Source organism: Macrotis lagotis, chromosome 5, assembly GCF_037893015.1.
Source record: "Macrotis lagotis isolate mMagLag1 chromosome 5, bilby.v1.9.chrom.fasta, whole genome shotgun sequence".
NCBI lineage: Eukaryota > Metazoa > Chordata > Mammalia > Peramelemorphia > Peramelidae > Macrotis > Macrotis lagotis.
The window spans coordinates 86,591,281-86,605,397 of NC_133662.1; positions in this window are offsets into that span (position 1 = coordinate 86,591,281).

A 14,117-nucleotide genomic window follows, 5' to 3' on the forward strand; every position below is an offset into this window, starting at 1 on the left:
TGAGAGGTAAAGGTAAGGTTTGAGAACATTTCAAATATGAGGAACAAACAATAAAAAGGTTTGTGATATCATGGGTGATGAAAAACAAGAAATACAGGTGTCTGGCCATTATGAATTATTGTTGTTCTGTCTTGTTTGACTTTTTATGAATCCTTTTGGAGTTTTCTTGGCAAAGATAATAGAGTGCTTTCCCATTTCCCTCTCCAGCTAATTTTACAGATGAGGAACTGAGGCAAACAATATTAAATGATTTGTTCAGGGTCACAGTTTAGAAATGGTGGGCACCAGATTTTCATTTAATAAAACCAGTCTTTCCAATTCCAAGCCTGGTGTTCTAACCGCCAAACCACCAATTTGCTTTGACAACATTAGGGAAGGGAAGTAATATATAAAAAGGTGGGAAATGCAGATTGAGGCAATGCTGTGGTGCTAGATGTGATTGTATATGTCTAGAGGTGATTAGGTAGCCCAGTGGAGTCAGTGAATGCCAGGAGTCACTAAAGACTTTGGCTGAATTCTAGCCTCTGAGTGTGAGCCTGGATAATTCTCTTATACTCTATTTGTCTCAGTTTCCTTAATCCTAAAATAAGGATAATTGCAGGATGTATATAGCAGTGTTGTTTTGAGAATAAAACAATAAAATCTGTAAAAGATTAGACCAAATAGGAACTATTTCTTTAAATGATTATTTCTTTCTTTTCCCCTTATCCTAGACCTAGAGGTATTTAAAAGCCATTGGAGTTTATTGACTGTGGGAGTGAAATAGACTGGTTCTTTAAGAAAACTAAAAAAGAATAGATAGGTGAGAGACCTAAATCAGAAAGACCAACCAGACTACTATTTCAATTGTCTAGGTCAGAGGTAATGAGGGTCCAAACAAAGGAATTAGTTCTATAGGTAGAGATAAAGGTGAGAGTGGATGGTTATTATAGGCACTGAAAAAAAAGTATTAAAAATGAATGGATGGGGGCAGCTAGGTGGCACAGTGGATAAAGCACCGGCCCTGGAGTCAGGAGTACCTGGGTTCAAATCCGGTTTCAGACATTTAATAATTACCTAGCTGTGTGGCCTTGGGCAAGCCACTTAACCCTATTTGCCTTGCAACAACCTAAAAAAAAAAAATGAATGGATATGTTCAAGTCACTGGTTAAGTTCAAAGAAATTTTAAATGTTAGGGTGGTCCTTTGGAACTGGAGTTGCACAGATTACTAAATGCTAGTCTCAGTGAAGCTATTGATACCCAGAGGCTATGTACATAAAGAAGGAAGTCAGTTCCCAAAAGGATGCTATAATTCAATTTAATTCAATATAATTCAAGGTGAATAATACAATTTAATTCTACTCAACATTTATTTATTAATTGCCTAGTATATGCAAAGCTTTCTGACAAATTTAATAGCTATAAAAACATTAATAAAAGTATTTTTCTCTTCTGGCTGCTCTTGAATTTAAGTCTTTAAAACCATATTCCAGTTGGTATCTCATCAAAGAACTTCTCTAACAATCTGGAGCCTCCTTGCTCTAGAACATCAAGCTATCCTTTTGGTAGGGACAGCTAGAGTGGCAGAATGATTATAGTGCTGGGTGGACTCCTGGCAGAATAGACCTGAATTCAAATGTGCCCTTTATTAACTGTGTGATCTTGGGCAAGTCACTTAATTCCATTTGCCTCAGACTCCTCATCTTAAAAGGAAGTGACAAATCAAGCTAGAATCTTTACCAAGAAAACTTCAAATAGGGTCACAAAGAGTCAAGCACAATTGGACAGTAGCAACAACAATAACAACACCCAATATGTTAAGTCTCATCTCTGAACGTCCCTCCCACAGTTCTGTCTCCTCTCATTGTGGAGTTCCTTCTGGAGCCTCCATTTGGTAGAGGGAAACAAGTCAGCCAGGTTTTATTCCCTTCCTGAATCTATTTCTGATTTCAACTCAGGCACCTTGAACAAACAGTTTGAGGAGAATTCATGTTGCTTTGACAGGTCTTGTTGGAACTCCAGTATCATCCAAAGCCTATCTCTCACAGTTCTCTAAAAACAAACAAACAAATAAAGCACTTCCTAATTAGATCCTCAATTAATTGCTATGTATAATTTTTAAAGTTGTTTTACACTACCTAGTTTTTGCCTTCCTTACTCCTCCTGAGTTTTTTTTTCTTACTAGAACTAGAAGAAACATTAAAAGTCATTTAAGTCAATCATACCTATTTATAAAAAAGAGGAAATTGAACCCCAAGGAAGTAAAGTAAAATCAAGGGTCACAATGTGACAGGTGAATAAAGTGACAATGGTAAATGATAGCAGTGATAGAACAAGAGCTCACACCCAAAATCTTTACACTATGCCACAAATACCTTTGGAGCTAAAGAAGGTCTATTCATTTCTTTTTTGCCTGTCTACACCAAGATGATTTTTTTCTCTGGGTTTTAAGATATGTTCCACAAACTTTGCTCAAAGGACTGTAAAACTGTACATATCCTTTGATACACCAATACCACTACTAGGTTGGTATCCCAAAGAGATCATAAAAAAGAAAAAAATATATACGTATGTACAAAAATATTCATAACAGCTCTATTTGTAATGGCCAAAAAATGGAAATTGAGGGCCCATTAATTGTGGAATGATTGAATAAACTGTGATATATGAATGTCACGAACACTATTATTTTGCAAGAAAACATGAACTATTGGATTTCAGAAAAAACATGAAAAAGATTTATGTGAATTGATGCCAAATAAAGTGGGCAGAACTAGCAGAACATTGTACACATTAAAACCAACATTATATGATGATCAACCATGATACACTTAGTTATTCTCAGCAGCACAATGATCAAAGATAATTCTAAAGGATTTGGGATGGAAAATGCCATTAAAATTCAGAAAAAGAATTGAATGCAGACCAGAGCATAGTATTTTCACTTTTTAAAAAAATTATTTTTTTCTTACTCATTTTTTTTCCTATTTGTTCTGATACTTCTTTCATAATATGACTAATTTGGAAATATGTTTAAAATGATTAAACATATATAAACTATAACACACTTTTGACTATCATAGGGAAGAGGAAGGAAAGGAATGAGATAGAAAAGTGTAGAACTCAAGATCTTATAGAAAATGAACATGAATACTACCTTTACAAGCAATTTGAAAATGAAAATTTAAATGAAAAAGTAAAAAAAATAATAACTTGGTAGTTATCTCCTTTATCCCTATGGATTGAAATACCCAGTTCCTAAAAACCATATTCAGGTTAATTTTTCGTTATTCTGCTAAATTTTCATGAACCAAATTCACCAGCTTGATTTTAGATGGCTAAGTGAGTCAGGGGGCAGTGTTTTGGTACAAATGCCAGAAAGAGTATGATTCAAATACAACTTTCTCCACTTACTACCTATGTGAAAGTAATTTGCCACCTAAGTCAATCCATCTGCTTTAGTTTTTCATCTGCAAAACAAGGATAAATAACAATGCCTATCTCTTAACATTGTTGTAAGGAAAAAATAAATTTATAAAGCTGTTTGCAAAATTTAGCTATTTTTACCACTACTGATACTACAATTGCTTCTACTGTTACTACTACTACTACTACTGATATGATTATAATAAATATGATTTATTTATTATTTTTTCAGTATTTAATCATCATGGTTTTATTTTAATGTTTCAATATTTCAATGTATCTTTAACATTATTAATGTGTCCCTGGTATGTTTTGTAAACTATTAATTCCTTCTTACCCCAAACCATTCTTGGCTTTGTTTTCCCATAAAGCCTTCATAGGGGGTTCCATTCAATAGGCTAAAAGTATTTCTTGACATTGTGTTAGGTGAAGCAATTTGGAACAAAGGCTATCTGTTATCCTTTTGGTTTTACTATGTGATAGGCTCAATTGAATTTTTTTCCCCTCTTTACATGTCATTCAATGTTGGTAGCAGGATAGTTATTCTTTTTCTTAGGTGGATTTTTCTTCATGATCAGTGATATCCTTTGTGTCTGTTGCAGTGATTTCACAATCTGAGGTGCTATACATACACACAAACTAGACACACACACACACGTACACACACACAAATGAACAATGTTGCTTTTAAATATTAGGCTAAGGAAGTAATCAGAACCATGGGAACAATTTAAAATTAGCAAAAATATTGTAATAGAAAACTTTGGAAAATTTAGGAACTCTGATCAGTGCACCAACCAATTGCAACTCCATAATACTGAAAAATAATTAATTCAGTTTCCTATTTCTAGGTAAAGAAGTTATTAACTGTAGATATTAGGTCACACATATATTTTCAGATTTGATGAATAAAAACATATTCATTTATTTGTTACAAGGGAATGATAATCGTAAGTGACAAACAGTATTCAGGAAAGAAGAGAAAGAAGTTCAAAATGACACAAATAAAAGTTATGATGTTAGTAACACCTTGTTAAAAGTCCATGAGTACTTTTAAAATCAAGCGTTAGATTCAAAATTTCTTGCAGAATCTTTTCATCTTTTTCTTTGGACACATTTTCATTTATTCATGACTTTATATACATATATACATACATATACACACACATGTCTGAATAGAAAAACATATTAAAATAAAAGTTGATTAAAGAAAGGCCCAAGTTCCTACAAGGAAATGGGTCTACTTATTGTTTATTGCATAATAGCAATGTTTAACCATTGTTTTGAATATATACATATATCTTTTTAAAAAAAGTTTCCTTTCCAAATTTATATATTTTATTTTATTTATTTTTATTTTTCTGAGAAATTATCTATTTTCTTCAAGTTAAAGATACCTGTTGTTTACTGGGATCATAGTACATTCATAATTTATAGAAATCGCCTTTCTTAGTATAATATGTCATATGCATTATATAGAAAGCATTATATAATCCTTCCTGCTTACATACAATATTTGGTTTCTTTGCAGTAGATCATAATCCACTTACAAAATTTTAGATTACCTGTTAAAAAATCCAAGATTTTCTTTTCCTTTATAACTTTTGTGAGAAGTCTTATTGTATTCCACTCCATGCCCCCCTGAAATAAGATACTTCCCAAGGTCATTGAATGTTTGACAAGGACAAAGTTCAAAAGACCAACCACAAGTTCAGAAATATGCTCCAAAAGTTCATATTGTACCTTCGTAGCTCCCTAAAAATTAAGATTAGAGTATCAAACAATTTAAACTGTATCGGAATTGAGCATTTTTTTCTTTTACATTATAAGCAAGAAACAACTTGCTCCAAATTACACCACTTCTAAAACTGACCAGATCTTGCCTTCCAGAGACATGTAGGTTTATCTTCTCTATGGAGACATTAATAATCATCTCAAGTCCATGAGAAACACCAGACATTTGTCTTTAAGTATGCATCATCCTTACTTTCTTTTGACCTTGATTTACCCTTCAATAACCCCCCCCCTTAGAATCACATTAGACTCAACTTTACTTTGTCATTTTTCTTATATAATCGCCCACTTAGAGAATATTTGCTATTAAATGTTAGAGACTGAGCAGGAGTGATTCATGTCATAAAATTGTAACATTATTCAGGGAGACATGATGCCTAAAGTTTTGTTTGTTATTTTCTATTTTTAGTACAGGGTCTAAAAGGAAGGGGGATACCTTTTAGATGGTAAGTCTCTAGATTTTTCTGTTTGTAGAGTGTTGTTTTTCCTTCATTCTCAAAGAAGACACATCTGGAAGGTAATGCCTAGACATGCAGGTGAATTGAAGTATGAATGAAAGGCTATGCAAAGTTCTTAACCTTACTTTCTCCTCTGAAACTTTCTGGGTCCAGTGATCAGATATAGAAGTGGATGAATGGAGGTGGTCCTGGATGCAGTGGGAGACTTGGAGCTTTTAAAGCCAAGATGTTTCCCAATTCAGTTTGATTAAGGCAATGCTCATTCAGTAATTAAGTCTAGATAAGAGAGATATGTGGCAAAAAGGCCAAGAATAACCACTTTTATCTAGTCAAAAAAAAAGAAGTTAAAACTCATATGGCAAGACCTTCAGGGATGCTCAGTGATTATGACTGTTAAGAAAGAAATGAAGCAAGGTATAAGCATGACTCAAAGTCGCCCAGTAGAGTTTGATCTAATTATTAATAATAAAGGATAACAGTAATATAAAACATTCAGATAATGACTTTATGAACTTGAATGGACAGATTATAGAAATGATCCATTAGTACATGCATCCTCAACACATATTGCAGGTAGAGAATAACGTAGGTCTACAACTGAATAGAAATATAGAAGTGCAGTGGATAGTCTCCAGAAATTATAAGATACTTGAAATGACTCGTTTCTCCCTAAAACAAAAATATGTGTGAAATTATTCTGCAAATGAAAAATACTTTATATACTTACCACTAATGATATATAACTTCAACCACTAATAAAATATTTTAACATAAGGGTATTAAGTCATTTTCCTATAGAAGTTTTATTCATTCCACATCATTAGGTAAAATATTTCAAAGATGATAGCATGGGTATTCAAACATGGACAAAGGGTTATGGCATCTTTCCTTTATAAATCACTGCTCATATTCTGAAACTTATAAAAATGGGGAAGAAATGGTTCTAGGTAAGAAATAACACACAGTTCAGCATAAAATCACTGTCATTTAAGACATTTCTTAAAGTATAATTTCCTAGTTTTAATGTCAGGGGGATGATATGTTCTTAATCTAATTATAATGTCATATATCAGGTTGCTGTCAGGAGAGAATGACAAATGCCAACATGATTTGAAATTTTAAAAAAGGTATCTGAAATACAGGAAGCTATGCTTTTATTAATATATTTATTTTTAAATCATCACATAAGTGTGTTTGGGTAAAAACTTTCTGGGTGGCACAGTTATATAAAATGATGGATCTAGTCACTAAGTCCTGAGTTCAAAACACTCACCAGCTGTGTAATCCTGACCAAGTCATTTGATCTAATTCAGTTTCCATTTCTGTAAAAAGAAGATAATAATAACATCTATCTTCCAGGGATTTGAGGGCAAATCACATGAAATGATATCTGTAAAGTACTTTACATACAGTATAGTGTCACATAAATGCTCTGGTTGTTCAAATATTTCAGTGTGTTCAGATTTTTCATAATACCATTTCTGGTTTTCTTGGCAGTTACTGAAATATTTCCCATTTCCTTCTCCAGTTCATTTTACAGATGAAAAACTGAGGTGAACAAGGTTAAGTAATTTGCTTAGAGGCTAGTAAATCATTTGAACTCAGATCTTCTAACTCCAGTCCCAAGGCTCTATTCATTGAGTCACCTAGCTTCCTCTACCATAGGGATAGCTTGATGTTACAGAATTAGGAGGCTCTATACTGTGAGAAAAGTTCTTGGATAATATAGCAACTGAGACAGAGTTCTGAAGACTTACAAGTCAGGAGCAAAGCCAGGAAAGAAAAAAAAAAAGATTTCATTTATGCCTTATATCTCTAGAATCTATCATAGGACTTTGAACATACTATTCAATAAATAAGTAAATGTTAGGCTGAATTAAATTGAAATATTTACCTTGAGTTATATTGAATTATAACATCCTTTTGAGAACTGAAAATTTCATTTTGTTGGTTAATGTATCACTTCCCTCTCTTTCCATATATACAGCCTCTGAACACCAGTAACTTCACTCAGACTGGCACTTAGCAGTCTGTACAACTCCAGTTGCAAAGGTCCATCCTAAGTAAATTGAAATTTCTTTGAACTTAACAGTCCCTTGAACATTTCCATTCATTTTCCAGTCTGAGGCCAGATTTAAAATGGGTTCTTTTTGACTCCAGACACAGCACTCAATCCACTATGCCATCAACTGCCCTACATAAAAGCCATAGTTATGAATAATAATAATTATTATTATCATTATGATGATGATGATGTTTTTGTCTGATGATGATAATAAGTTCATCATACAGACTACATAGTGATTAAGAGAATACTCAGGTTACTCTCTACCAAATAGGGAAGAACCAGACAGGGAGAAAAGATTCAGCAAGTTTATATGTGCTTACCCTAAATGTACCCTTGGGGAAGTGACATAGAAACTCATACAGGCAATTTATAGTATCATTCTTTCAGTTTACTGTTTTGTTTTGTCATTTAGTTGATGGAAAAGTTTGAATTTAACTGTCTAAAGTGTTTAACTTTCAACCAAATATAAATCAAACTAGAGTTTTATGTCAAGATTTTATATTAATTGGGACCCCTAAAATAGTTCTGTAAAATAAGAGCATTTAAGTGAATCAACTTAGAGTGAAATACTCCCAATAGAAGACTGTATGCAAGACTTAGATCTTCCCAGCAATACAGTGAAAAAAGACAATTCTTAAAGACCTGCAATGGAAAATACCATTCATATCCAGAGAAAGAGCTTTGAAATCTGAATGTGGATCAAATAATTTACCTTTTTAAATTTGTTTTTTCTTTTTACTTCTCATGGTTTTTCCCTATTTGTTCCAATTCTTCTTTCACAGTGTGACAAATATGAAAATATTTGCTTGTTGTATATGTGTAACCTTCTTTAGATTACTTGCTATCCTAGGGTGGTAGGAGGGAAAAGTGAGATTCAGAAAATGTTTAAAAATAAATAATTAATATTATCTTTACTTATAATTTGAAAATTAAGTTAAATTAAAGGCAACTCCTTTCCCCAAATGAAGATGATCATAATGCTCTCAGGAGGATCTCTGCCTCAACTTTCTCTACAGTATGTTTATGACAACTGGAGTCTGGTGTGGCAAACCTGTAGGAAGCCTTAGAGCTGGGAATCAGATGGCAAAGATAAGGGTTTATTTTTTTGTTGTTATTTTGTTTTTTGCAGAATCTGAAAACACAAGATCATCTATTAGCGGTAGCCATATATAAACTCTAGTATATATATATATATATATATATATATATATATATATATATATATATGAATGTATACACATATTACCCAAAAATATCTTTATTGGAAAGCTATATGGTCAACTTTGTGTGGAAATTCAGAGATAATAATAGTTTTATATAACACTTCACATTTTTCATAATACTTTGTTTTTTTTAGGATTTTGAAAGTCAAACAGGGTTAAGTGGCTTGCCCAAGGCCACATGGCTAGGTAATTATTAAGTGTCTGAGACCGGATTTGAACCAAGGTACTCTTGATTCCAGGACCGGTGCTTTATACACCATGCCACCTAGCCGCCCCTACTTTATTTCTTTTGATGTTTTTAGAATCCTAATGAAGCAGGTACAATTATCTTCATACTAGATATGAGAAACCTAAGACTGAGAAAAACTTATGTGATTGTCCCCATGTCACAGAGTAATAAGTATATGAGACAGAATTTGAACAAAGGTCTTCTTGATTTCCAGCAGATATATGATACAGTGAGTGGATAGGAGCCCTGGTCTAGCGGCAGCAAGATGAGAGTTAAAATTTAGCCTCAGAAACTTACTAGCTGGGTGATCCTGGGCAAGTCACTTAACCCGGTTTGCCTCAGTTCCTCATCTGTAAAATGAGGTTGAGAAGAAAATTACAAGTCACTCCAGTATCTTTGCTGAAACCACTAAATGGGGTCATGAAGAGTTGGACAATTCTGAAAAACAGCTGAAAACTTAATGATTCACAGTTCAGTGGTTTATATCTTATACCACTTGATTGACTAATGATAATATAAGCACTTGAGAAAAATTAAGGGTTATACAAATGCCTACTGTAGTCATTCCATTAACCAATGACATAGGTACTCTGATCATTTCTACTGTTCTTTTATTAATGTTTTATTTTGTATTGACATTTTATATTATTTTTCCAATTACATGATATGAAAGTTTTTCCACATTCATCTACATATATATATATATATGTATATGTTGCACATTTTTCTTCTACTGTCCCATCCTCCTCCCTGCCCATAGCAGTGAACAGTCTAGTGAGCATCATACATGTACATTTGTGTTTAATATGTTTAGATATTAGTCATTTTGTGAATAAGGAATTAGACCTAAGGGAAAAGAAAGAATACCAAAAGATATGAAGGAAAAATTTTTAAATTTTTAAAAAGTGAACATTGTTTTTATTGAGATTCTGTGGTTATTTGGGTTTTTTTTTTCAATCTGGATATGGATAATGTTGTCCATAACAGGTCTCTCAGGGTTGTCCTGATGTCTGAGAGGAGTTGTATCCATCATTGTTTATCAACTCACAATGTTGCTGTTAATGTGTGCAATGTTCTCTTGGTTCTGCTCCCTTCCTTCAACATCAGTTCTTGTAATTCTTTCCATACTTCTCTAGAGTTTGATCATTCATAGTTTCTTATAGAATATTAGTGGTATGCAATGTTCATTATACCATAACTTATAGGGTTTTTTAAATACACTAAGTACTGGGACTCCCTGAAAGTCTCTCTTTAGAGTTGATTGTAAGGAATGAGGAGATACTGGCACAGGACCACCCATCATAAGGTGCTCTCATAAGAGAAAATGCTGAACTCTATAAACAAAGCAGCATTAAAGTAGATCAAAAGAAAATGAAATATATGTTTAGATTAAACACTCCAACTGTTCACCTAGAATTTGCACCTGGTAGAGCATTCTGAGCTTGTATTGGTCTAATCAACCACAGTGGGAAACATTGTAATTTGTCTCAAACTTAGTGATGTTTTGTTGCCCTTTGGGTGTAGTTCCAAATTTCTCTCCAGAAAAGTTGGATGAGTTCACAGCTCCACCAAAAATGTAATAGTGTCCCAGATTTCTCACAATCCTTCCAACAATGATTATTATCCTTTCTGGTCATAGTGCAGGCCATTTTTTTCTAAAAGGTACTTTATAGATACTTGCCTTTTTCAAGCATTTGATTTTTTGATGGACTTTTGGTGTTATATATTCATTGATTTCTATTTGGCCAATTCTAATTTTGGGGGTCTTATTTTCTTCAATTAACTTTTGTGTTTCCTTTTCCATTTGGTTAATTTTATTTTATGCTGAGTTGCATTCCTTTTCCAGTTGATTAGTTTGACTTTTAGATTAGTTATATTACTTTTCCAGTTAATCCATTTTATTTTTTTGATGAGTTAAATTTTTTTTCCAGTTGGTTATTTTTACTTTTAAGACAGTTGATTTTTTGAGTCAATTTTTCATTATTTTTTCTGCATGGTTCTCATTTCTTTTTATTCCTCATTTTTCTTCTTTCTCTCTTCTTTGGATTCTAAAATCTTTTTAAATTCTTCCAAAAGGTTTTAGATATGAATTCAATTCATAAACTCCTTTGAGACTCTCTCCCTGTAGGAAATTTGTCATTGTTTTCCTCTTCTGAGATGGCATTTTTATTGTCTCTATCTCTATAGTGGTTTTCTATGGTTAGCATTCTTTTTGGCTTTTTTGTTCATTCTGATTATTGAGCTCTGCTCCTGGGGTAGGGGGAGAATAGTCCTGAGTTTTCTACATTGTGTCCCCAGTCTCTGTCTTAGCATTGGTCCAAAGTTGCCTATGGAGCCCAGGCTTTGCCTATGCAGAGGCTTGTTTCCTCTCTTATGTCCAGACTCTGCCTATGCAAGTGGTTTGTTCACAACCCAGTCCTATCTGCTGTCCAGGGTTTTGATTTTGTCTGAGGTTGGGACCCTCCCTGATGCCTTGATATCTAGCTGCAGAGAACTGGGCTGCATTGTGGTTAGAAGCCTTCCTATGGTTTTCCTGCCCTCCAGCCTAGCTGGGCTTTACTTCTCCTCCCCTCCACCCCCCCCCCTTCCCCTCAAGAGACACCTCTACTGAAGATCTTCCACAATGTCTACAGTTGAAAATTCATTGGATTATTTTTTGATGGAATCTGTAGCTTTAATGTCTGTGTAGAGATTTTATTTAATATTGTGAAGGGAAAAATTCTAGGAGCATACTGGCTTGAGGCAGCCATCTTGGCTCTACCCCGAAGTCTCCCATTTCTGTTGTTCTACATCCAAATTATCTTAAAGTTCAAATCAATCATTCACACAGATAACATCTTTAAGTAAACTTGGAATTTTAACGATATTTAATCATGTTGTCTTTAACCCAGGGAAAACTTTATCCCCATTTTATTTTAGCTGAAATATACATCTGTTTCAAAGCAATTAAAGATGGCTTTTTAAAACTCTCAATGGTAATCAGTTGCCACATTCTTGTTATGTCTCATAAAAGAAATGGAAGGGATTTTCTACCTCATATTTCTTTATAAAACCTTTTAAGATTGAGCTATAAAGGGCTGACCTCAGAATTAAGAAATTTTAACTGAGTTTTGGACACCTGTCTTTTCTATGAGAAAAACTTGCAGAGGCAATATTCCTCTATAAATAACTAGGAAGATTTGGTTAATTTTAGCCTCTTTTCTTCTCTTCTCTCTGCCATAACATGTTGCTATTAGATTATATGTATTACTTAAGTATTCCTCCATGGTGTAATAATAAAATAAATTAATGATAAGTATACTAATAAAAATAGCTAGCAATTATATAACACTTTAAAATTTGGAAAGCAGTTTATCCATATTATCTGATTTTTCTCTCCCTTATAACAAATGTGGGAGGTTGGTTCATTATTATTATCCCTCATTTTCCAAATAAAGAAGCTAAGGTAAACAAATTAAATTATTTGTCTAAAGTCACAGAGCTAATAAATAACTGAAGCAGGATCTGAATTTAGGTCTTCCTTACTCCACATCACATCTTTATTCACTATAACACATAGTTGCTTCTATTCTATGAGGAAAGGATCCATTCATATGTACTGGGTAACTCTCTATGAATGCAGAAATTAAAGAGAACATATCAAAATAAATTTGCCAATTCTTCTGTGTTCTCATGAGTGACTACTAATGGGGAAAGGGAAAGAAAAAATATATGAAAATAAGAAGCCACTGTCCATTATCTTTTTTGAAAGGTGGAAAGGGATAGATTGAGACCACGTTTGGTTTTTTAATTGAAATGGAGAACTTCTTGTTTAGGAATACCCTCTGGAAATGAAAAAGTTCCTTTCTTATATTACTTGCAGTCTGGGTCTTTTAAATGTTTTGCTCATTTTCACAGAGATGAATGGCAGTGTGGCATAAAAAGAAAATAGAAGAAGGAAAATCATTGGTTCTAGAGTTTCTGATGTTTTACAATCTTGGTAACATTGATCAAATCACTTAAACCTTCCTGGGCCTCAGTTTTTTCCTGTGTAAAACAATAGAGAGAATTAGATTATGTGTCGGACTACCCTATTAAATTTGTGGTATTCTATATGTATCAGAAATATGGCATGAGCTTGGGGTTTATTGATTCTACTGTGACCTTGTTATTTATTTTGTTAATTTTTTCTAATTAAAAGAAATATTTAATTGATAGATATTCCCATTCCTCAAACTATAGTCTATCATATTTTTCAAAGAAAATTTTTCACACACACAAACCCACACACACACACACACACACCAAACTCTAGGAAAGGTGGAGATGTGATTTCCTCTCCTCAGCATCTATGGTAGATAGGGGAAAAATAGTTGGTGGGATCTCTTTCTATCTAGCATAATTGAATAAGGGGGTATGAAGATCTTCATGCCCTACCTAAGAAGAGACACCAATTAACTGTCACCTATACTTAGCAAGGCAGTACAAAATCTAGCCTTCAAAACATTTTAAAAATCACTTCAGGAGTCCTAAACCTAGGTTCACAATGAAAATACTTAGAACCAAATTTCATTATGCAAGTATTTCCAAATTATTATTGGGAATAAACACAAAACTACAAGAAACACAGCATTGCTAATATATTTGTGTTTGAGCTATAAGCATCAGAAGCAGAAATTATTTGTATATTTAATGTGTCAAGTATAAGATTTTCCTTAGCACTGATGTCCACCTAATATATCTGCTGCACAAAATATTGAAATTCTGACCAAGAAGAGAGCTTGTAAGTAGTGGTGTTCTTTGTCAGGAAAATAAGAAACAGGTTGAAAAAACATTAATAAAGTTAAAAAAATAGTTTATGATGTCAACACATGCCTCTAGTCCCATGGTCTACATTTATTAAAAAAAATAAATATGTGCTTAAGTCACACTCCTGTCATTAATGTTTAATGTGCAAAGA